Source organism: Crinia signifera, chromosome 1 (assembly GCF_055691185.1).
Source record: "Crinia signifera chromosome 1, ASM5569118v1, whole genome shotgun sequence".
Lineage (NCBI taxonomy): Eukaryota > Metazoa > Chordata > Amphibia > Anura > Myobatrachidae > Crinia > Crinia signifera.
The window spans coordinates 243,645,481-243,672,070 of NC_139217.1; the positions used below are offsets into that span (position 1 = coordinate 243,645,481).

At 45.1% G+C, this 26,590-nt stretch overlaps 1 long non-coding RNA gene across 2 annotated transcripts; it reads left to right on the plus strand.

Moving 5' to 3' along the window:
- The first annotated feature begins 211 nt into the window (after positions 1–211).
- LOC146072167 (uncharacterized) lies at positions 212–26,265 on the plus strand. 2 transcript variants are annotated; one of them, XR_014472989.1, is made up of 4 exons: positions 212–700; positions 3,204–4,770; positions 13,106–13,180; positions 26,146–26,258. It is a non-coding gene; the product is annotated as an uncharacterized LOC146072167 (long non-coding RNA). The 2 variants fall into 2 exon arrangements; XR_014472988.1 differs by having other exon boundaries at positions 212–4,770; positions 26,146–26,265.
- The last annotated feature ends 325 nt before the right edge of the window (positions 26,266–26,590 follow it).

A 26,590-nucleotide genomic window follows, 5' to 3' on the forward strand; every position in this document is an offset into this window, starting at 1 on the left:
GCGTACACGCCCACCGTGGTATCGCGGAGACCAAGCCCTCACCAAAGCCACGCCCCTAACTGCTAATCATCGGGTGGGCGGGTCAGCCTGCGGAGGCGGCCACGCCCGGTGGATTTGCCTTAGCCGGATCCCATTACATCACCGGCAGGGGGCGGCGCCGGGCGCAGTGACACCGTGTATTGTACGCCGTGCAGTCACAAGTGTGTGATGCTTGTGTTCATGTGTTGCGTGGGGCAGCAGCTGCGGGGCTCCGGGCGACTGTCTGCAATGCATTTGCTCAGCTTCAGCCCTTATTCGGAGTGGTCTCCGGCGGCATTCCACCTATCCCTTTCAAAGTGGCTGCCCACTGAGTGCTGCTGCTACCTGGCGCCGGCCGGAGTCACTGGTACACTCACGTGTACACTAGGGTTAGATCCCCGTGTTACATACATGTAGTATGTAGGCTGAAGCTTCGATCAGTGCTAGGTAAATGTATAACCAGTAAGCCCACTCCAAGCAAAAGCTCCGAATGATAGTCAGCTACCTTCTGTGTTTGTGCATGAGTGCGAGAACTATGTCGTTTCACTCTCTGCCAGCAGATGGCAGTGTTTCGGAGACTTATGGACACACAACATAGATACAGTAGATCATGTTTCATTTTAGAGTATGGTGATCCCTGGCACTCTGGCAGCAGTGTTTTGTTTTTAGAAGAACTGGAAAGGTTAGTAGTACTAGCTCCCCCGCCCACAGACCATGCACAAATACTACATCTCTGTGCCCCAGGGTACATGTTCCTGGCTACTGCCCCACACTCCCTGCCCGGCCTGCACTGTAGCAATACTGTGTGTTCTCTGAGTTTACTCATCATAATTGTCATGTCAGTATTACGTTGCGTCCTCAGTGGTCTGTTATCACAAAAGCGTCTCCCCTACATGAAATGTTCCTGGCACACTTTAATAACGTTGGTATTATTGTGCCAATAAGGGTTAGCATTGCAAGAGCTGTCTTTTCAGATTCAACTATTTTAACAGCATGTACCAACCTTGTGAGGTATATCCCATCACTTACTGCACCAATACTAATTGCATATGTACTAACCAGAGGCATCAGAAAACAGTTTCAGGGAGATTTCAGGTGCTGCGTGCAGTTGAGCGGGGTGTGTAGCTCCGCCCAATTAAAAGCACTTATCACATTCCTATTGTTTTTTAAATAATGCTCCCAGTGTATAATTATTACACCAGTACCAATAGGGTACAAATGTTGTTACTATGCTTTTCTAGCAATGTATGCATTGATCACCAATTAAGCACAGGATATGATGTCAGCAGTACTGAGGCAGGCACATAGGTATAAATGTATTATTATTATTTTTAACAGTTTCTTATATAGCGCATACATATTCCGCAGCGCTTTACAGAGAATATATGAACATTCACATCAGTCCCTGCCCCAGAGGAGCTTACAATGTACACGCACACACAGACATTCTAGGGTTAATTTTGTTGGGATCCAATTAGCCTACCAGTATATTTTTGGATTGTGGGAGGAAACCGGAGTAGCCGGAGGACACCCACACAAGTACGGGGAGAATATACAAACTCCGCACAGTTAGAGCCATGGTGGGGACCCATGACCTCAGTGCTGTGAGGCAGTAATGGTAACCATTACACCATCCGTACTGCCCTAGCCAGGTCTCATTTGGACCATGCCCCTTGATGAAGACAGGACAAAACGCGTTGGGTGATCCTAGCCTCCCACCAAACTTTTAAGATAAGCACTTACCTTATATCTGTATACCTCTCATTGTCAAGCTTGTTGTGTTGTTTTTTTTAATCTTATTTTTATGTATATAATGTTTATATATTTTTTTTATTGTATAAATAAATATGTTTTAGACAAAACAAGCTCTTATGCTGCCCATACATGCCCCGATATGGGCGTGCGTTCCGTGCTTAACAAGCACGGATCACATTGCATTGCATTGCCCTATGCATGTGTTGTGCATGCAATGTGATGAAAACAAAGTACAAAAAGTATTTGCAAGCACATACTTTTTGTACTGTGCGATGAGGTGCCACTGGAGCGCGCACCTCAAAGCACAGAACGCACAGCCCACATCGCAGCGTGTATGGGCTGCTTTAGAATTTTTATGCTGATGGAAGATTTTAATCGCTCCTTCAAAACAGTGTGTTGTTCCAATCTTGCACCAGGATTATAACTAAAACAATTAGTTGCCGCAACTTTATCTATTGTCTACATTTTTAATATCGAGTAACCTACCAATGCTATTTTATTTAAAGATTGGCTGACACCCTATATATATAAGGGAATATTGTTTTTATAATATCATCCAGTAAGGACACACAGGTGGCGCCGCTCATTCAACATTCACATATATATAAAGATATATATATATATATATATAATACAAGAAAGAAGGCAGGGGCGCCTGATAGTGCATTACCAGAGATTTCTTCATATAAAATCACAAACTAAAATGGAAGTTTTACTCCATAAAATGTGCGTACCACAAATTTCATCAGCTGTGGGCTGATTACCACAAGACATAACATTTTTATCCACACAGGCAAATATTGCATGATATAGAGGGAGAACTAGAAAAAGCACATTTAGAGGTAGAAGCCATTAAAGATATGGAACTTATAAAAAATAAAATACAAGATATAGATAAAAGGGTGGCAAAAATTTAAGAAAAAATAATATATACTTAAAAAAGAAAATTTCAGAGAGACAGAGAGGATTATATGAAGGACCAGGTGAGAACGTGGTATAAAGAGAGGGAGACAGAGATTTGATCAGCAGAGACATGCGAACCAAAGCTGGAATAATAATCTCAGTCCAGCTTTAAGATTAACCACTGCAAATCTCTACAAAAGTAATAGATGCTAGAGCCCCATATTTTGTGTTCTTGATCACCGGGCCTGGAATGGGACTCCACTGTATGTAGATGCCCGCGCCCCCCCCTTAGTATGACAGTGATACTAAGGAATATATTACTAATTTTTACCATACAGTAACTTTCCCCGGAGTCATCTGACACAATCTGGTTAACTAGATAATCATTTCTACCTGTTACTTGCCTTCTTAGAATGTCTCAGCATGTTAGGCCTGGATTCCATGAGCGCTACCTGCGTGCCGTTCGCCGAACAGCGTCTCTGTCTGCATCCAGTCTCCACTGTGTAACTTGTTGATTGTTTCCCCAGCTCCGCAAGTGTTTGGGTCTGGTTCTCCGCAACCTACAGAGTTGCCACCATTGCAGGATGTCGCAGCCACACCATTAAGAAAAATACTTTTCCTTCACAGTCGGAGCTGGGCGCGGCCATTTTGGGAGATGTCACCTGAGTCTTTCCAGCCAATCCTAGCCATCATGCTTCCAGCCTAATTGCTCGGCCAATCCTCTTCCATCTGTGGGGATAAGTATGCTGGGAAAGCTGATGCAAATCATCAGTTCTTCAGTTGTCCATGGTGCCGCCTGACCCTCCTTTGCTTCAGCATTTCTTCAAATCAGTGATCTTCAGCTTCACCATCGATTTGTCCGTCTGACATTGAGACTTCAGCTTCACCATCCATTGTCCATCTGACATCGAGTCTTCAGCTTCATCATCGATTGTTCGTGCAACATCGATTCACAGCTCTTCGGCATATATTCTTCAATTCTTCAGCTACATCATCGATTCAGAGTTCTTCATCATATATTCTTCAGTTCTTCAGCTACTGCATTGATTGTGCAGCTAACATATGTTCACAGTTCAACATCGTGTATGTCTAAGCATCCTCTGAGGGCTCCTAGGTTTGTGTATTCAAACACCTCTAAGTCTGTGGCTTCCCAGCCCTCAGACGTATCAATGTATTGCTTTCAGCCTAATTCTAGCTGCTTGCTAATGAGTATGAAAGGCTTTGCTGGATCCCCATTGCATGCAAAGAGTATTGTACTGCTGAAATTATCAGCATCATGCGTAGTAGTACAGTTATAAGGAGCAGTAAGCTGAGCTTACCAATGCTTGGTTAGGGGTCTATTATTACAGCTTGTGATATGGTTAATAGGATTTACCTGTTTAAGCACACTACAGCAGTTAAGCATGGATCCAGTCCAGGTTTTGGTTTGAGCTCCGGAATCAACTGCAGCTAAGTTGATTAGTTACACCTGTGAGCTGCCTTTATAAATGGTTTCTCTGGACAGGTCAGAGACTCCTGATGCCAGACTAGCTGGCCAAGTTATAGGCTGGGGGTCTGTGATTACCATAGGGGTCATTTGACTATTATCCAGGATTGGTAATCTGACTGTGGAATGCAGTGCTGTAACCTACAACTGCTGAAATCCATGTTAACATCCTAACTGCTGTTGTAGAAATAAAGGTGCTATTTTGATTTTTACCCGGTGTATGTGATCCTTGTCACAAGCTATATCTTGATATTACAAGTGATATTAATTGATTTAATAATATCCATCTTCTGATGTCCCATGACTTCCAGCAAAGCAGCCAAGCAGCGCAGTTTGCAGAATAGCACCTTGATGTCCTGGGATTCAAATACTGCATATGTGCTGTTTAAATCTGGACATGTGAATTGAAGGCCCTCTTGCTTTGGGTTTCCCAACAAAAAAAGTGCACCTATTGCGACTGTTTAGAAATGCAGGAGCCAGCCAGTTGTTTAACCAGCTACTCCACATGACACCCTTTCTCTACTCCCTTCACTGGTTTCCTCTAAGAAGCAAATCTAGTTCAAGATTGGATTCCTGACTTTCAAAGCTCTACAAAACCAGGGACCAAGGTATCTTAAGCAGCTTCTGATTCTTTATAAGTCCCTGCTTACTCTGATCTATAGATGTAAGACTTCCATTACTGTTCTGTTTTGAAATTCAAGATTAGTTCCTGTAAAACTATCAATGAAGAATAAGATGACTATTGCTGCAGGGTTGGGATCACTATAGGGCTGTTGGAATTGGGACAACAGCCATGAAGGTAAAAATTGAGCTCAGGAGCATCTTCTTTCCACTGATCATCCTTGAGATGTTCCTACAGCTTAATTGGAATCCTCATGTGGTGAATTCAGTGAATTGGATGTGATTTGGAAAGGCACAAACCTGTATATATAAGGTCCCACCCGTGACATAACAAAATGTGGAAAAAAAATTAAGTGCTTTGAATACTTTCTGAATGCACTGTATGTACAGAAACGTGTTAAGGAGAACCCTGCACAAAAACAATATAACCATCTCAAATTTAAATGTGCCCATACATTGGTGAGATGTACTGTATCTTAGCAATTGGTTGCATGCAATTTGCTTGCAATGTGGGCAGGACGTCCTAGGGGACCGGATCGTATATGAAACATTGCATGCAATCCTTTGGCATGCAATGTATCTCATGCATTCCAATTAGGGCAGAACGAGCTGCAACAAATCTTTTTGGCAATCAGTGAGATCTGCAATTGAGATGCGAGGTGCACGGTAGCACGCCATAACTTGTTTCCATTTTGTCTTGTTTTTGTTTGTACCAGCATGCCTTGTTGTGGAAAACATGGATATTGTGGTCCTTTGACTCCCCGTCAAAAGAAGATACTGTCAAAAGCCACCTCTGCAGGGTTTGTGTAACTGCAGCCTGTCTCTTGTATGTGTTCTGTGTGCAGTGTCACCTGTTGCATAATTAGGCCATTAGCAGAGCGCCTTGTGTGTCAGGCGGTTCAACTGCAGTGGCTCTCCTTATAAAGGGGGCTTGTCCATTCTAACTGTTCTAATTGGATATTGTGTCCTATATTGCACAGCCTGCCCTAACACTCATTGATAGTTATAGTCAGTCCTAACCCTGTATCCCAATCCTGAACAAACCTGACTACTTATCCTGTCTAGCCTGTTCTACTCTGAGCTTGCTAGTTCCATGCAAGTGCCTGGTCCTGGGTGTTCCAGCCTACTGTATATTGGCTATGTTAAGAGCTTTTGTTTGAATAACTGCCCCTCATTCTGGTCCTGTTGTATATCTGTCCGTGTTGCTAGTAGCATCTATTCTGCTATGTTGTTTTTAGACACTACCAGGGACAACTAACACCTTGGCCTTTGTCGTTCAGTACCCAGTGCTTGGTAACTCCATCTCCATTGCTGTGGTGATAGTGTGTGCCATCTACTGCAGTGGTCCCATGCTAGTCGCATACGGTAGTGTGATAAAGTTATTATACTGTGACTCCAGTTCCGTACTTGGCCTGTCCAGCCTCCTGTAGAAGCCTTGTCCACCGGTACCTGGGGGACCTTATCCATCAGGGTGAACTGGCTATTATAGGCGAAGCCTTAAACTGGCCATACATCAGGATTGTGTACAATTTCTCTTGAAATCCCCGGCAGTCCTTGGTGGTTTTGGAGACACAATCTACTCACAATCCATCATACAATCCATCTGCTGCATACTTGCCTACTTTTGGAAACTAGTTTCAGGGAGATTATAGTTGGTAGTAGAATTTTGTCAAGCTCCCCATTGAGGGGGCGTGCCATGCTTCTCCCAAAGGGCGTGTCTAGTTCCATATATGGAGAGATTGTGAATGTGGCACCTAGAAGTTACTGCTACATCTGAGAGGAATCTTTTAAAATTACGGTACTTGTTTCCTAGCATAGCACCCACGATTTTAATCTTGTTACATAGTTTTGATCGCATCACATGCGACCAGATCGCATGTGATGCGATCAAAATGATGATTTCATTGTACAATCACCCTGATGGGTGATTAGTATGTTATATGCACCCCCATTGTTAACGCCACCGCCACTATTAACGCCAACCCGAAGCGTGTCGATCGGTGGTGGTACGCGTCCTCCAACCTTTTCATACCCCCACTATCCACGTCGGCGTGGAGTTGATTTTATATAGTGTGGCGAGCCCGAAGCATGGCGAGCGCACGTGGATAACTTCACATGTATTACGCGTGCGCTCGCCACGCTTCGGGCTCGGTGGTTCGCTGCGCTCGCCACACTATATAAAGTCAACTCCACGCCGACGTGGATAGTGGGGGTATGAAAAGGTTGGAGGACGCGTACCGCCGCCCCTCGCCGGCTCGCTACGCTCGCCACGCTTCGGGTTGGCGTTAATAGTGGTGGTGGCATTAACGATGGGGATGCATATAACATACTAATCACCCATCAGGGTGCATGTACAATGAAATCATCATTTTGATCGCATTTTGATCCCATTTTAATGGCATGCGATAGGATGCGATTTTAAAATTGTACAGTGCGGCTCTTAGGACCCGAAAATCAGGTCCATCGCATACCACTAATTAAGGCATGCATTGGTATGCGATGGGCGCCGTGCTAGGAAACAAGTACCAAAATATCTTATATCCAAATGTAGATGAGCCCCAAAGCAGTTACTAAGAGCTACTATACTTGCTAAAATGCTGGGAAATGGTGCTTATGATTCAATGTAAATGTATCTATATCTCATTCCTTTTTCCCCCCAAAAATGTAAGAGTGTAATATGGGCTAGGTGAAATAGAGGGAGATTGCTAGATGAGGGAGAGAGGGAGATTTCTGTTATTTCAGGGAGTCTCCTGCAGAATGCAGGAGGGTAGGCAAGTACGATCTGCTGCATGATTTTATGATTGAAGCTTAATTTAAATAGGGGGCTGGCCTACAAGGATCAAAAGGATAGGAGTATCAAAACTCCATTTTTTTAATTTATTTATTTAATTTACAGGTTGCCAGCAACTACCAATCTGCTCGCATCTGCTGTGTTATGCCATTATTAAATAGCCCAAATTCAGCAATCCTCTGAACACTGTTTTCAGAGTAGTGACAGAATTGTGCAAAAGGACGTCCACCGCTCTCTTCAGCCTCCTGCCCAGGGCTGGACTGGGGCCAGAAATCGGCCCTGGCATTTTGAGCACACAGGCCCACCTACAGGAGGAGGGACCCTTGCACGGCGAAGCCGCGCAGCGAAAAGGGGGCGTGGTCTCATGGAAAGGAGGCGTGGCATCAGAAAAAGGAGGCATTACGCATTATGGAACACATCGTACTGTCCATTACACATTATGAAACACACTGTATTGCCCATTACATATTATGGAACACACTGTAATGCCCATTACAAAATATAAAACAATCTGTACCCAACCGGCTGCTCCCCTACACAGTAACAGAACACCACCGGCTGCCCCTCCTGAACAATAACTGGACACCACAGGCTGCTCCCCCCTGCACAATAACAGAACACCACAGGCTGTCCCCCTTGCACAATAACAGAACACCACAGGCTGTCCCCCTTGCACAATAACAGAACACCACAGGCTGCTCCCCCTGCACAATAACAGAACACCACAGGCTGTCCCCCTTGCACAATAACTGGACACCACAGGCTGCTCCCCCTGCACAATAACTGGACACGACAGGCTGCTCCCCCTGCACAATAACAGAACACCACAGGCTGCTCCCCCTGCACAATAACTGGACACCAGAGGATGCTCCCCTGCACAATAACTGGACACCACAGGCTGCTCCCCCTGCACAATAACAGTTCTCTGGGAGAAGCCTGTGGTGTCCTGACTCCTCAGTCCTGCTCTCTCCCTGTACAAATGCCATTTACCTGAGGCTGTGAAGCTGATTTAGGATGAACACTGAGGCTGTTTGCAGGCCTGCAGCCGGAAGTATGGTTCCTTCACTCAGTGCCTTGCTTGGATCCTCCTGCCCTCATCCCTCCCGATACCCTGTCCTCTATAGCGGCCTCCTGCACTGTCAAGACAGGTCCTCAGTGCAGGAGGCCGGCGGCCATTTTCCCGAAGCCGCGGCTATATCCTCCTGCACTGAGACAGGTCCTCAGTGCAGAAGGCCGGCGACCATTTGCCCAAAGTGTCGGCTATATCCTTAAAGCCGTGGCCAGCGCCGCTGAACAGAGGAGAGTCCTAGCCGCCGCCAGCGGCAAACGGGATTAAAATTCGGCCCACCTGGCCATTGGCCCTTCTGACATTTGCCAGAAGACCCAGATGGCCAGTCCGGCCCTGCTTCTGCCCATCTGCCGCTTGGAAACTTCTGCGGCTCCCACCATATTCACTGCCACAGGCCACCCGGAAGCTGCACCTCTCTTCTCTGCTAGTCAGGGAGGGAGTATCACATGACTCTGGTTGTATGAGCCATCTAAAGACAGATTGCATGTGCTTAAAAGCACATGCAATCTGCTCCCAATCCCAATTGATCTGACGTGCAGCACGCCACATCAGAGGACCAATCCTCCAATCTCCCGGGGCTGGGAGATTGTGTGATTGTATGATTGTGTACACACGATATGCACACAATCTGCATACAATCCATCTTACAATCAATTGAGATTATATGATTGGGTACAATATCTTTCTGATGTATGGACACCTTTAGCTTGCAGGAGGCTTTAAGGTCTGCTGGGCAAGAGCAACACCTCCACCTAATACCACCTGGTGGTGCCCCTAACACAGTGTGCAAGGAGCATCTTAATAAAGAGGTGGGTCTCGAGAGCACATTTGAAATTTCAAAGAGAGGTGGAGAGTTTGTTCCAGGTGTAGGGAATAACAATGGGCAATATCTTGGAGATGGGAATTTGAAGATTTAAATAATCAGTAGAAGAGGTGGCACTATTTGTGGGGAAAAATAAAAATAAAAAAATGGCTGCTGTGTAAGCATCGGCCTAGGCACCCCTGACATGACCGAGCATGGGTAAACAGCCTGCCCCTCATCCTCTCATTGCCACTGAGCGTATCCTCTGTGATGTCATCCTATTTCCGTCAATGTCTGCCTCCAAGATTTATCTACTGTATGTCCCTTTCTCTGGAACAATCTTCCTCTCTAAATCCTACTGTCTTCCACTCTCCCTAGCTTTAAACGTTCCGTGAAGACACATATTTTCACTATAGCCTCCTTTTCGTTCCTCTCTTCCTCCTCCTTAGCACCTTGCCTCCTTCCAAGTAACCAAATCGACAATTATACAAATGTATAAATGTAATATCATAATATAATATAATCATAAAGAATAATTTTAAAATAAATATAAAACCATTTATGCCAGAGACAATGGGGCAGATGTATTAAGCTTTAACAAGAGATAAATCCAAGGGTGATAAGGAGTGATAAACGTCCAGCCAATCACCTGCTAACTGCCATACCTCCCAACTTTTTACCTTAACAAATAGGGACACTCGCACGGCGAAGCCGCGTTAGCGCCCGAAAAGGGGGCGGGGCGTATGCAAATGAGGGCGCGGCTTATGCTAATTAGCCGCAACCTCATTTTCATACGAGAATAGACGCTGTGCGCATGCGCACAGCGTCTATTCTACTAGATTGGGGGGTCTCCCAACTGCCACCCCCCGCAGCGGGACAATGCCTGCCGCGGGTGGGACAGCGGGACAGGACCCGAAAATCGGGACTGTCCCTCTAAAATCGTGACAGTTGGGAGGTATGTAACTGCCATGTTACAGGCTGTGTTTGAAAAATGTCAGTAAGGAGCTGATTGGCTGGATGTTTATCTCTCCTTATCTTCTTGCATTTATCTCTTGTTAAGGCTTAATACATCTGTCCCACTATGTGTTATATGTTGTTTGTCTTGTTTGTCTATGTATTATTATAAAGTGCACTTTAAATTATGTTTTACTAATTACTTTTTTAATAAATTGTTAAACTCCTTCATGCTTATTTGCTTCACTGAGTGCAGCTGCTACGCTAATTAGTATTTGGCTGAAGCCTGCACAGATCAGTCAGATCCCTGCAGGCTTCTCTGTGTAATAAAATGTGTTAAGCCAGTCCTGGTTTATTAAAACTCATTAAGCCGGTCCTGGTTACAGAAATACAGGGGGGGGATCTGTGGTTCCCCTGTATTTCTATAAACATCACCAGGCTCTTGGCCCATTGCTGGTTCCCAAAATACGGGGGACAAAAGTAGTAGGGGTCAAACAGCCAGCGGTGACATGCCACAGCCGGGGGACACCCCGGCCAAAGCAGGATCACCCTGACTGGTCAGCCCAGGCTGAGTCCCTAGGGGAGCGGGGACTTCCCCAAAAAAGGGGTCCCCCACTCCAGGGGAACACCAACCCGGGGCTGTTTGCTCCACTCTTGGTATTTGGGTGGCGGGCCGATGTCATTATAATAAAAATAAAAACACATTGGTGACCAGTGGAAGTAGCAGCCTCGGATTTTTTCCTGTCCGAGGCTGCTGCTGCTGTGGCACTGTGTAGGAGGAGGGAGCATGGAGGAAAGGGAGGAGGTGTCCTCCCAGCTACTACTGCCGCAGCCACCGGAATAGAGAGAAGAGGTGAGTCCTGCTGCAATGTCTCGCAGGCAGGGGCTTGCGCTTTTGATAACCCGGCTACCCAGCGATGGATTTCACCAGCGGGAGGTACAACCAAGGACACATGAATTTGCTTTGCATTGCACCTCCTGTCATGTACATTGCGATTTATTGCTGAAATCGCATGTAAATTGCCCAAATTGCATGTATATCGCCCTAGTGTATGGGGCCTTAACACCCTCACTCTCGCTCACTATCCTCACACATAGTTAAAGTATGTCCATACGGTGGGATGTGGCAGCTGCCGATATCGATTCAATATCGGAGGCTGCCGGGACCCGGCATGGGGGGAGGGGGAAGCACTTTATACGGGGGCGTTTGCTGCATTGAGCAGCATGGCCCTCCTTTTGATCCAGCAGATCGAAGCAGAAATAGACTTGCCTGTATTGGCAGAGTGTCTATAAATACGTGCAGTGTGGTTGTTAGACGACACACTTAGAAGATATAACCAACTTGAGGTTTATTCAAGTGACAGGCTTGCAAAGTATAACAGTACTTTAGTAGTTAACTTCAGGCAGTATACAACTGATTGCATAGGAATCACAGTCTCGGGTGTTACTTAGCTGTAGCGTTTAGCTTGTGCAGGGTTAATGGCAATTAACTGGTTTACGCTGCGGTATCTCTCCCAGTCGTCGCTGCTGCCAATGATGATGGATCTCCCTGTGCAAAGGTCACGCTTGTAACGGGATTACAGCGGGGCTTTGTCTTGTGCGCTCCGGTGCACGTGGAGCTGCAAACAGCATGGAGGATGTCACACACGCTCTGAGGCACACGATCACTCGGGGACTTCCTTACAGGAAAGGAAACGCTGCCAGCAGGGTCAGGGGTCTCTGCCCTGCTATACGCTTAAGCGAGCTGTCACTCAGGGTGACGTCTAGCTACAGTGGCCAGAAGGGGACAAGGCAGTCTGTAGGCTGCACACTAAACAGTGTATGGAGACAGACGCTGAGCGCTGCATTCTAACAGCCTGCACAGTCAATTTCTGCTTTTCAATGCTGCAGGGCCTCGATCGAGATCGAATGTCACTAACACTGTGCAATTCTGAGTAACTTTCTATTCGATTTTGACTCTAGGTCACCCAGCAAGATATAGGCTTTGATGTATCAATAGATCATTGAGCTTAATCACAGATCATGCAATTTTCTGAGGTTTCCCCACATGTATACATGTTCCCCTACCAGTGGTGTCACAGGAGTCCATGTCACCCAGTGTGCCGTGATGTAATGACCCTTATCTGAGAGGCCACACCTTGTTTTCATCACATCTGGCTGCTTTTTACTAGAGGAGCAGGCATTTTCTGTCATCCTATTAGTGCCCCAACCCAACCAATATAGTGCTGCCAGTGCCCCATATGTATGAAAAGGGTCTGTATCAGAAGGACTGTGATATGGCTGGATATGGTATAACACACTGACAGTCGGGATTCCGACAGTCATTAGCCCGACGTCAGAATCCCGACTGCACAGCGGGGGGAGCACAACTAAGCCCCTTGCAGGCTCGCTGCGGGCACAGTGGCTCGCTACCACGCCACCTATTTTACATGGGTGCCTATGGTGGGAACCACCCATAGACACCCATGCTAATCTTTAATATGGATGTCTATGGAGCCAATCAGTTGCAGAGCTCCCCCGGAGCCCGCTCATGATTGGCTGTGGGGCGACCCGGTGAATGACATCACCGGGAAATCCTTCAGTCTCTCGGGGAGGAGAATGCAAGTGTCGGGCTACTCAGTTTGTTACACACGTGGGTTGCCTACATGGAACGAGCATGACGCGATCTACGCCGGAGGAACTGGTTAATATATTTTCTTTTCACAGGTACCCTAAGGATTTGTACCAGAGAAGAGGACAGACTTACGGTGGACCCTGGATTGAAATGGATTCGTGATTGTAGTATGTATTAAAGTTTTATTTTTCTATCTGTGTGTGTGTGATTTATTGGCACATTGATTTTGTTTTAGAACTACAAGACCAAGCAAGCCCATTAATGCCCCGCATGCTGGGACTTGTCGTTTGTCAATTCCCTGCATGCGGGGTAGGCTTCCTGGGACTTGTAGTTCTACAACAAATTCCAATGTTTATTATTCTATTTTTTTTTTTTTTTACCATTAACCCCTTCATGACAGAGCCAGTTTGTGCCTTCATGACAGAGCCCTTTTTTTCAAATCTGACATGTCTCACTTAAGTGGGGATAACTTTTTTTTGCTTTTACTTATCCCAGTGATTTTGAGATTGTTTTCTCGTGACACATTGTACTTCAAGTTAGTGGTAAATTTTGGGCGATACAGTCTGTGTTTTTTTGTGAAAAATACCAAAATATCGTGAAAAAATGGAAAATTTAGCAATATGCAAAATGTCACATTTTCTGCTTGTGAGACAAATAATCATACCACTCAAAATAGTTAATAACTAACAAAGACCATATGTCTACTTTATGTTGCAATCATTATTTCAACCTCCTTTTCATTTTTTTGGACACTAGGAGGCTTCAAATATGACTAGCAAATTCTCAAATTTTCAAGAAAATTTCAAACACTGATTTTTTTAGGGACCAGTTCAGTTCTGATGTGACTTTGAGGGACTTGTATGTGAGACACCCCCATAAATGATGCCATTTCAAAAACTGCACCCCTCACAGTATTCAAAACAGCATTTTGGAAGTTTGTTAACCCTTTAGGTGTTTCACAGGAATTAAAACAAAGTGTAGGTGAAATTTCAAAATTTCTTTTTTTTTGCAGAGTTTCAATTTTAATACATTTTTCTAACGAATACAGTAGATTTTACTAGAGAAATGTGACTAAAAATTGATTCCCCCAATTCTTTTGTTTTCAAAAATATCCTATATGTGGCCCTAGTGTGCACGTTGACCAAACCACAGGCTTCATAATAGAAGGAGCACCTACTTGATTTTGGAGCCTCCTTTTTATGAGATTTTTTTTTAGGCACCATGTAGGTTTCTAGGCACCATAAGTGCTAAAAGTTAGGAACCTCCCCCACAAGTCACCCCATTTTGCAATCTACACCCCTCAGGGAATTCATCTAGGGGTATAGTGTACATTTCAAACCCCCAGGGGTTTCACCAATTTTGGTACAACTGGGATGTGAAAATGGAAAATTACATTTTTTTACACAAACATGCAGTTCTGGCTCAAAATTTTTCATTTTCACAAGGAATGAAGGAGACAAAGCACCCCAAAGTCTGTGCCCCAATTTCTCCCGAGTACGGCAATGCCTCACATGTGACCAAAAAATACCAGTTGGGCGCATGGCAGGACTCAGAAGGGAAGGAGTGATTTTTGGATTTGGCAGCACAGATTTTGGTGGAATGAATGGTGGGTGCCATGTTGCATTAGCAAGACTCCCAAAGCACCAATACAGTGGAACCCCCCCACAAGTCACCCCATTTTGCAAAGTACACCCCTCAGGGAATTCATCTAGGGGTATAGTGTACATTTCAAACCCCCAGGGGTTTCACCAATTTTGATACAACTGGGCAGTGAAAATGAAAAATTACATTTTTTTACACAAAAATGCAGTTCTGGCTCAAAATGTGTCATTTTAACAAGGAATGAAGGAGAAAAAGCACCCCAAAATCTGTGGCCCAATTTCTCCCGAGTACGGCAATGCCTCACATGTGACCAAAAAATACCAGTTGGGTGCATGGCAGGACTCAGAAAGGAAGGAGTGATTTTTGGATTTTGCAGCACAGATTTTGGTGGAATGAATGGTGGGTGCTATGTTGCACCAATACAGTGGAACCCCCCCACAAGTCACCCCATTTTGCAAAGTACACCCCTCAGGGAATTCATCTAGGGGTATAGTGTACATTTCAAACCCCCAGGGGTTTTACCAATTTTGATACAACTGGGCAGTGAAAATGAAAAATTACATTTTTTTACACAAAAATGCAGTTCTGGCTCAAAATGTGTCATTTTAACAAGGAATGAAGGAGAAAAAGCACCCCAAAATCTGTGGCCCAATTTCTCCCGAGTACGGCAATGCCTCACATGTGACCAAAAAATACCAGTTGGGTGCATGGCAGGACTCAGAAGGGAAGGAGTGATTTTTGGATTTGGCAGCACAGATTTTGGTGGAATGAATGGTGGGTGCCATGTTGCATTAGCAAGACTCCCAAAGCACCAATACAGTGGAACCCCCCCACAAGTCACCCCATTTTGCAAACTACACCCCTCAGGGAATTCATCTAGGGGTATAGTGTACATTTCAAACCCCCAGGGGTTTCACCAATTTTGATACAACTGGGCAGTGAAAATGAAAAATTACATTTTTTTACACAAAAATGCAGTTCTGGCTCAAAATGTGTCATTTTAACAAGGAATGAAGGAGAAAAAGCACCCCAAAATCTGTGGCCCAATTTCTCCCGAGTACGGCAATGCCTCACATGTGACCAAAAAATACCAGTTGGGTGCATGGCAGGACTCAGACGGGAAGGAGTGATTTTTGGATTTTGCAGCTCAGATTCTGGTGGAATGTTGGTGGGTGCTATGTCGCATTAGCAAGACCCCCGAAGCACCAATACAGTGGAACCCCCCCACAAGTGACCCCATTTTGCAAACTACACCCCTCAGGGAATTCATCTATGGGTATAGTGAGTACTTTGACCCCACTGGTGTTTTGTCAAATTGTTAGGCATCGATACGTGAAAATGAAAAATGTCATTTTTTCCATTAATTTGTAGATTCACCCCATAATTTGTTACACAATTTCTCCTGAGTATGGCAATACCCCATATATGGTTGTAAAACGCTATTTGGGCAGACAGCAGGCTTCAGAAGGGAAGGTGCACCATTTGGCGTTTTTGGCGCAGATTTTGCTGGAATGGTTTTCATGCGCCATGTTGCATTTGCAGAACCCCTGTTGTATCAGAGCAGTCAAAAACCCCAACAAGTGATACCATTTTGTAAACTACACCCCTCAAGGAACTCATCTATGGGTATAGTGAGTACTTTGACCCCACTGGTGTTTTGTCAAATTGTTAGGCATCGATACGTGAAAATGAAAAATGTAATTTTTTCCATTAATTTGTAGATTCACCCCATAATTTTATACTTCCACAAAGGGCAATAGTAGAAAAAGCACCCCAAAATTTGTTACACAATTTCTCCTGAGTATGGCAATACCCCATATATGGTTGTAAAACGCTATTTGGGCAGACAGCAGGCTTCAGAAGGGAAGGAGTGCCATTTTATCATAGAGTTTGCTGGAATGGTTTTCGGGCGCCATCTTGCATTTGCAGAGCCCATATTGTACCTGTGCAGTGGAAATCCCAAGCAAGTGATACCTTTTTGTTACTAGCCCCCCTCATGGAACTCACTTACGGCCGTAGTGAGCATTTTGACCCCACTGGTGTTTTGTCAAATTGTTATGGGCTGTGAAAATAAAAAAAAAAACTAATTTTTTACATTAATATGTAACTTTAGATCAAAATGTGCCATTTTCACAAGGGTTAATAGGAGAAATTGTGTAACATATTATGGGGTGCTTTTTCTCCTGAGTATGGCAATAGCATATATGTGTTTGTAAATTTCTGTTTGGACACATGGCAAGACTCAGAAGGGAAGGTAATGGCATGCGGCTCTTTGTACAAGCTGTGTGGAGTACATTAAAATTCAAGGGAAGTGTGATATATCTTAAAACAATCTTTGATACACAAGCCTGGTTGTGTGGGGCAGGTTTCACAATGGTAAGTTGTGTCCTTTCTTATCCCCTTTTTGTAGCATACTCTACATCGTTTCTGGGACCTTCCTTTCTTTCCAGTGTGGGGGACTTCACTCGGAAAATGTTGCCCTGGTACAATTCGCGAGGCCTCGCTTCCAGAAGTACTAGGGCCCCCCTGTTCCTGGTTGCCAAAAATAAGGGCCTTTATTACTGCCTCTTGGTAATCCAGGAATGTCCCCCTTTGGCCTGCACATCGATGTAGTACAAATGCGTTGTACAGTGCCATTTGTACTATGTGTACAGCTAATTTTTTATACCAGAACCTTGTTTTTCTCATAGCACTGTAAGGCTTCAGCACTTGATCTGACAGGTCGACCCCCCCCATGTACCTATTATAATCCAAAATGCAGTTGGGTTTTGTAGTTTCGGTACTTGTGCCCCGCACTGGGACAGGGGTGCTGCTATGGCCATGCACTGTTGTCAAGATAAGGACATCTCTCTTGTCCCTATACTTGACACACAGTACATTGTCGCTGCATAATGCCCTGCTCTCGCCCCTTCTAAGTGTTTGCCCAAGCAGCGACCTAGGGAGGCTTCTATTATTTTTCCGTGCAGTGCCGCATGCCACAGTACTTCTGGAAGCGAGGCTTTTGAATAGTGGGACGCTGGTATAGAAATTATCCAGGTACAGGTGGTATCCCTGGTCCAGCAGTGGGTGCACCAAATCCCACACTATCTTCCCACTAATTCCGAGTAAGGGGGGGCATTGTGGGGGGTCTATTTTTGTGTCTCTACCTTCATATATCCTAAATTTGTGTGTGTACCCTGATGTACTCTCACACAGCTTGTACATCTTCACGCCATACCTTGCCCTCTTACTTGGCAGGTACTGGCGGAATTGGAGCCTCCCTTTGAAATGTACCAGGGACTCATCTATTGAAATGTGCTTCTCGGGGATGTATGCCTGGGCAAACTTGGTACTAAAATGGTCTATTAGGGGTCTAAGTTTATATAACCGGTCATAATTGGGGTCATCCCGGGGTGGGCACTGTGCATTATCCCTATAATGGAGAAACCTAAGGATCGCTTCGAAGCGGGTCCTTGACATAGCCACACGGAACATTGGTGTATTGTATAAGATGTCTGTGCTCCAGTAGGACCTAATCGTGGGCTTCTTCACTAGCCCCATGCACAGTACAAGGCCCCAAAATATAACCATTTCATTTTTATGTACAGGGGTCCACTTGCGGGGCTGGGCATAATTAGAGGTGGGGTTTTGCTCAATAAATTGTTGGGCATAAACATTAGTCTGGGTGACCATTAGATCAACTAAATCATCACTAAAAAAAAATTTAAAAAAGTCCAGCTCTCTGAACCCTGCTGAATTAAATTGTATTCCTGGATTCCCTGTGAACTCAGGGACCTGGGGTACGTAGTTTTCAGGGGTTGTCCATGTGGGGTCAGAGGACTCGACTACTGCAGTGGGAGTCCTGCGTTGCCTCCTCGGGGGTTCATCAGAGTCACTAGATGATGAAGAGGATGACAAACGGAAATTTGTCTCATCCTCGCTAGCAGACTCAGTATCAGAGGCCAGAAACTCGTATGCCTCCTCGGCAGTATATGTTCGTTGGGCCATAGTTTTATTGGTGTATGTATTTATGAGGTGCTTCAACACGTGTGGGGTTTTGTAGCACTGACAATGTGCAAATGCACTGCAAAAATTATGGTGTGCGAATGCACTGAAAAATTATGGGGTACAAATGCACTGAAAAATTATGGTGTACAAGTAACGCACAGAAAAAATTATGGGGTACAAATGCACCGAAAAATTATGGGGTACGAATAACGCACAGAAAAAATTATGGGGTACAAATGCACCGAAAAATTATGGGGTACGAGTAACGCACAGAAAAAATTATGGGGTACAAATGCACCGAAAAATTATGGGGTACGAATAACGCACAGAAAAATTATGGTGTACGGATAAGGTACAGAAAAATTATACGGATCACAACACACAAAATTAAGTGGTGACTACAGGGAGGGTGATCACAGCACAGATGACCACAGGGAGGGTGATCCCAGCACAGATGACCACAGGGAGGGTGATCACAGCACAGATGACCACAGGGAGGGTGATCCCTGCACAGATGACCACAGGGAGGGTGATATAGGCAGGGGTGACCACAGGGAGGGTGATCCCTGCACAGATGACCACAGGGAGGGTGATATAGGCAGGGGTTACCACAGGGAGGGTGATCCCTGCACAGATGACCACAGGGAGGGTGATATAGGCAGGGGTGACCACAGGGAGGGTGATCCCTGCACAGATGACCACAGGGAGGGTGATATAGGCAGGGGTGACCACAGGGAGGGTGATCCCAGCACAGATGACCACAGGGAGGGTGATATAGGCAGGGGTGACCACAGGGAGGGTGATCCCTGCACAGATGACCACAGGGAGGGTGATATAGGCAGGGGTATTGTGGTGATCAGCGCAATTTCACACAGCCTAAACACAGCCTAAACTCTGACACAGCTCTGACACAGCTTCTCCTTCCAAAGCTCTAACACAGTGAGAGGGTTAGAGCCCGGGAAGAGAAGCAAAACACCCCTTTTACAATAGAAAGGCTGTGATTGGTGTAGTCAGGACTGACTGACCAATCACAGCGATCGGCGGGGCGGGACCACTCTGATTGGTCCGCGGGCGCACTGACACGATCGGCTGCTGTTGATGACAGCAGCCATCTATACTATGTCGCCTTGTCACTTGACAAGGCGACATGACACAGCGGGGACGTACCTGTACGGCAAGGTGCGCGAACTACCCCGCTGCCGTGACGTACAGGTACGTCCGCGGGCGGGAAGGGGTTAAACCCCTTTATTTGGGGCATCCCCACTTCCCCAGGGTCTCGGCCTGGGCTGACCAGCCATAGATTTATGCTTTGGCCGGGGGACCTTGTATAACAAGTTTCCCCTGGCTGTGGTATTAGCCTGCTGAGCCCAGTGAAGGTTGCCAAAATACGGGGGACCCCTACTCATTTTGTCCCCATATTTTGGGATCCAGGCACGGGCCATGAGCCTGGTGCTGGTTATAGAAATACAAGGGAACCCCAGCATTAGCAACTTTACCTTGAGAGCTGTGGAAGATATTTGCATTCATTCATACCGACTTATTCTTTAATATATAGACTTACTATTCATACATCACAAATATAAATGTCCAGTTTTTATTTTAAAAGTGTGATTGTGAAACCTTCCAAACAAAATTGTGCACTTCTGAATCACATGAGTAACTTCACATGAATTCCAATCATAACCAAAACAGGAAAACCCATCTAGAGCAATGCTTTGCAGTAGTTGGCAGTACAGCTCTTGAGGTCATGAAACAATTACTCACATATATATAGTTTTCTCTGAGTCTAATCGGATGTCAGAAATCCTCATCTTTTAGATATGTGTACCCAGCAAAGGAAAGTATTGTGAAAGAGAGAGAACATTGAGATGTGTGACGTTACTGCTGACTAAATCACCTGAGGCTTACACAAGGCAAGGCATACTCGTGATTGTGTCATCATCAGGAGAGTGATATAGTTCACTAATTGTCCAGAGTCCACCGTGTGACTTACTGTCACACAGTGCCATAGGCAAGTATTAGTATTACAAACCATGATACTGTTTATCTGGCATTTGTTACAAAGTACTTTTGCAATATTTTCTTAAGACAATTATTTCATAAATTGCAGTCATTAACATTTTCAGTATTTTAGATATAGCAGATTTATTAGTCTGGAGTTTGCTCAAAACTAAGTAGCAATAAACCTTTGCAGCAAGAAAATAAAGAGCAATGCCCCTTTGTATCCTAATAAATAGCACTGGCACGTTTGTAGCATGATAATAAATAGCTCTGCCCCCTTTGTGGCATGATAATTAATAAAACTCCCCCTTTGGGGCATGACTATTAATAGAACTGCCCCTTTGTGGCATGATAATAAATAGCAGTGCCCCCTTTTGTGGCAGGATAATAAATAGCACTACCCCCTTTGAGGAATAATGTGGCATGATAATAAATATTAGTGCCCCCTTGCAGCATTATAATTAGGGATGTGCACTGGCCACTTTTAGGGGGTTATTCTGGTTCATTCACTTTGATGTAAATTTGAATCCTTGCGAGAGAACCAGAGCCCGCCTTGCGAATGGTGCTGCACCGGCCCACCATTCGCAAGGTGCATACATTTGCACTCGCTGCAAATGGGTGTTTCACATAAACATCAATTCGCATGCCTCTGGGACCCTCCCACATCTTTCGATGGTCGCCGACCATTGAAAGATTTGGAAGGTGCATGCATATGTAACAGTGGCGTCACTAGCCAGGTGCGGGGGGTGCGGGCCGCACCGGGTGTCACCAGTCTCTGGGGTGACACCCAGAGCTCTGAGTTGGCCGGTGTTCTCTGTCCCGGCTCTGGCTGTCAGTCACTCTCAGTGACAGCCAGACCAGGGCAGCAGGCTGTGTGCGACTGCGGCGGCGCAAAGACCGGGAGGGGGGGGGGGCGGGACTACAAGTCCCAGCATGCAACACACACTCACTCACAGCATGATGTCAGTTGAGCACCCGGGCCGCACCACACCGCACACACAGCAGGGGGGAGAGGGGGGCGGGTTGGCATAGCATGATGCGCACTGCGCATCATGCTATGCCGACCCGCCCCCCTCTCCCCCTGCTGTGTGTGCGGTGCGGCCCGGGCGCATTGCTAAGGGAGGCTGGGCGGTTGGCGGCGGTGTAGAGCAGGTTCCTCCCCCTCCTGTGTGGGGATTGGCCACCCCAGGGGACGGAGGGAGGGACCACCTTGTTTGGGCATGCAGGCAGCCTGTGACGTCACTCGAGGGGGGGGGCGCGGCCGTATTGAATCCGCGGCAAGGCGGGCAAGCGCCATTTTAGGTTGCGCACTGCAGTCAGTGAGAGAGAGTCTGTCTGCTGGAAATTGGAATCGAATCCCAACGGTTGCACTACAGCAGGTGAGGCTTCTGGCACTGTGGGGGCTATAATAGGGCACCAATTACCAATCTGAAATGTCACAATCACTATGAGAGTTTCACCCTGTACAGAACCCAATGCCATCATGTGAAGTGTGGATTGGTTTATTATTGTTATATATATGTTTAAATGTCAATCACCATAACTTATTATATGAATATAAGCTCTCTTATGGTCCATAAGAGAGCTTATAATCATATAATAACAATTCTAAAACATATCTGTAAAGGAGTACTTGGGGAAGCAGCAATCTGTAAAGGAGTTTTGAGGAAGCAGGGCCTGTAGAGGAGTACTGGGGAAAGCAGTGGTCAGTAGATGATGCTGGATAGATGGGGTCAGTAGAGCAGTACTAAGGTAAGCAGTGGTCAGTAGAGGTAGATTAGGGAAAGCAGGGGTCAGTAGAAGAGTACTGGTGGAAGTATTGGCCAGTATATGATGCTGGATAGAAGGGATCAGTAAAGGAGGACTAAGGGAAGCAGTGGTCACTGCAACAGGTGAGGCTTCTGGCACTGTGGGGGCATACAGTATGATATCAGTGTCATATGGGGGCATATGTGAGTGTAATGGGCATCATGGTGTGCAGTGTAATGGGCAGCATTATGGTATGGGGAATATTGTGTATTAAATATTTACCATCACAGTGTGGGGTGTAATGGGCATCACGGTGTGCGGCGTATTGTGTAATGGGCATCATGGTGTGTGGTGTAATGGGCAGCATTATGGTATGGGGAATATTGTATATTAAATAATTACCATCACAGTGTGGGGTGTAATGGGCATCATGGTGTGCAGTGTAATGGGCATCACGGTGTGCGGCGTAATGGGCATCATGGTGTGCGGTGTAATGGGCATCACGGTGTGCAGCATATTGTGTCATTGGCATCACGGTTTGTGTGGCCTAATTATGGGCATCATGGTGTGCAGTGTAATGGGCATCACGGTGTGCGGCGTATTGTGTAATTGACATTACGGTGTGCAGCATAATGGGCATCATGGTGTGCGGTGTAATGGGCATCACGGTGTGTGGCTTATTGTGTAATTGGCATCACTTTGTGCGGCATAATGTGTAATTGGCATTACAAATAAACAGTGTTTAATGATTTAAGTAGCCTGTAAAAATGCAGGGACTGATCTATCAATCAATTTATACAGCACTGCTATAATACTGGAAGATTGGAATAGGTGTGCTGACTCAATCTGCATGCACACAGTACAATCACGGTACAGACCACACCCCCTGCTGATAGGTCACGCCCCCAATTTTGTTTATTTTATTTTTTTTTTAAATGGGGGGGGGGGGGAGTGACACCATGAGTTACTACACCGGGTGACACCAACCCTAGTGACGCCACTGATATGTAAGGGTGCTTTGAGCATAGCACTGCAGGATCCTCCGGAGGAATACCGGATAGAAGAGGAGTCAGTCATGCTGGTGACATGGCTTGCAGGACTACCGCTGATCCGGATGTAGGAGGTAAATGATGAGCAGTGACTTGCTGGCTTGATTTTCAGATACATGGATACAACAGGATCAAGGGATTTAGGTGTCTTTGGACTGCTTACGGTTTCTGAACTAAACAGTGACTTATTAATGAACTTCAGGTGACGCATTAGCGAGGATGACCCTAGGTGGCCAATGGCCTTACCCCTGCTTTTTGCAGCGTTACATGAGCTACATATGGCGAGACAATTGTCCGGATCTTGATAAAAATAATTTCAGACCAAATAGGTGGATTTTTTGGTCTTTTGCCCCGGCATGGTGATGGCTTTTTGCATCAACTGTCTCGCCCGATTCCTCATTTAAGGAAACCACATCACCATCAGCAGCATTCTCCTCGTCAACTTCCTCCTCAGCACCAGCTATATCAATATCCTCCTCCTGGTGTACAACATTGACACCTTCAATATCAAAATCAGGAACTTGACTGTCAGTTATTCTTCCAGCATTTGCAGAGGGCGTGCTGCAAATGGTGAAAGGAGCCACCTCTTCCCATACAGTGATGGGAAGGTCAGGCATCGCAACCACCAACACCCTTGGACTCTCCTTGGGGATTTGTGATACCATGGGGGTTATTCTGGTTTACTCATTCTGGCAAATTCCTTCTAAGATGGACAAAACCATGTGCACTGCAGGGGGGCAAATTTAAAATGTGCAGAGGAAATTAGATTTGTGTGACTTATTTTCTTTCTGTGCAGGGAAAATCCTGACTGCTTTATTTCTACACTGCAATATAGATCTCACTTTGAAGTAAAATCCCACCCAAATCTAACTCTCTGCACAAGTAACATCTACGTCACCTGTAGTGCACATGGTTTTTAGAAGGCACAGTTGTTTGCTGTGTTTTTGATGACATGGTAACTCTCTTAAAATTTCTAGCGGAAAGATTGTCGTGTGAAGCTTAACCACTAGTCATGAACATAGGCCGAAGCCTTAGCCATTCCTTACCACTCCGTGTCGAATCTCACACACACACACACACACACACATGGTAAATGCCTGATTAAATTATACAGATTAAAATAACCCTTTTATTTTGGGGTTATTTATTATATGTGGAGCGGCACAGGAGAGTGTACCCCTAAACCACACAAACATTTGGCAAAACCTGAAAAGATTATATGGATTTAAAACAACCATTTTATTTTGGGGTCATTTAAAAATGATTATATGCAGGCGGCACAGGGGAGTGTACTCGGCCTAAACCACACACACACACGGCAAAGCCTGAAAAAATTATACTGATTTAAAATAGCCCTTTTATTTTGGGGTAATTTTAAAAATAATATATGCGAGCTGCACAGGAGAGTTTACTCGGCCTAAACCACACACGCACGGCAAAATCCTGAACAAATTATTTGGATTTAAAATAACCCTTTTAATTTGGGGTTATTTCAAAATTATTATATGTGGGCGGCACAGGAGAATGTACTCAGCCTAAACCACACACACACGACAAAGCCTAAAAAAATTATATGGATTTAAAATAACCCTTTTATTTTGTTTTTTTGTTTTTATAAAAGGTTTATTTCAATCCTTATAATTTTTTCAGGCTTTGCCATTTGTGTGTGTGTGCTTTAGGCTGAGTACACTCTCCTGTGCTGCCTGCATACTGTATAATAATTTTTAAATAACCCCAAAATAAAAGGGTTATTTTAAATCTTTATAATTTTTTCAGGCTTTGCAGTATGTGTGTGTGGTTTAGGGGTACACTCTCCTGTGCTGCCCGCGGGTGGCACAGGAGAGTGTACTCGGCCTAAACCACACACACGGCAAAGCCTGAAAATATTATACGGATTTAAAATAACCCCTTTTTTAAATAATTTTTTAGAGTGTACATTGGACTGTCACTGGACTTATACAGCAGTACCACAAGACTTAACGGCAGTACTGGACTTAATGGCAGTACCATTGAACTTAACGGCGGTACCACTAGACTAGCATTACCACTGGACTTTAATGTCAGTGCCACTGGACTTTAATGTCAGTGCCACTGGACTATCACTGGACTGGCCTATACAGCACACTGTCTGTCACTGGACTGGACTATCACTGGACTGGCCTATACAGCACACTGTCTGTCACTGGACTGGACAATCACTGGACTAGACAACAGCAGTATCATCATTATACTAGTAGTAATAACTATTAAGTATCAGCGGGCGCGTGGCAAGGATACACGCTGCATCTTCACTCTCCTAGACTGAAGTGAAGCTGTTTCTGCGCATCAGCTATCATCATCCTGACTCAGCGAATGCAATGTAGAAAGGCCATTGCGAATAGTCCTGTCTTTTTTAATTAGATGGATATTTAAAAGTGTTGAAAGTAACATATACTGTACATGTAGGAAGAGGTGGATCTACCCCTAGGCAACCTAGGCAGGCGCTTAGGCCAGGCGGGTATCGGGATCTGGCCGTGACCTCTGTTGAGTAAAAAGTAGAGCTGCAAAGCACATTTTTTTTTGCAAATAGATTTTATTGAGATTTTCAACAGGAACATAGCAAGTCAGAGACAGAACATGTAAATAAAAAGCAGTTCAAAGCTTTTCACATATTCTGATATAAGACAAATAAGAAGATGAAGACATCGCAAATATTTTTGATAATATTAAATATTGAACATGAATCTTCTTGTTTCTTTTTTCAGGGAGAGGAGAGAGGAATACGATGGGGTGATATAGGGGAAGAAAGGAGGAGTGAAGGGAAGAAAGTAGAAGTATTGATGCGACTCTCATGTTTTGTACTGTATATTTTGGAAAATATTTTCCATAAGAATAAATTGAAAAGAAATAAAGCATGTCTTTATAATGATTTGTAGTGATCTGATTCTTTGTAAGTTAACCAGGGGAGCCAAACAATATGAAACGTTTGGTCTTTGGAGTTTAAAGAAGAAACAAGGTCGTCCATTGCCATATATTGATCGATTCGGCTGCACCAATCTGACATTGAGGGGATGGTGGAGGACTTCCAATATACTGGAATCACCGCTTTTGCGCTAAGTAAATGGCGCAGTAGAGTTTTTTTTATATGTAGTTTGGGGTCTGCGTATGAGATTTAGTAACCAGAAGCTGGGGCGGAGGGGAAAAGCAAGG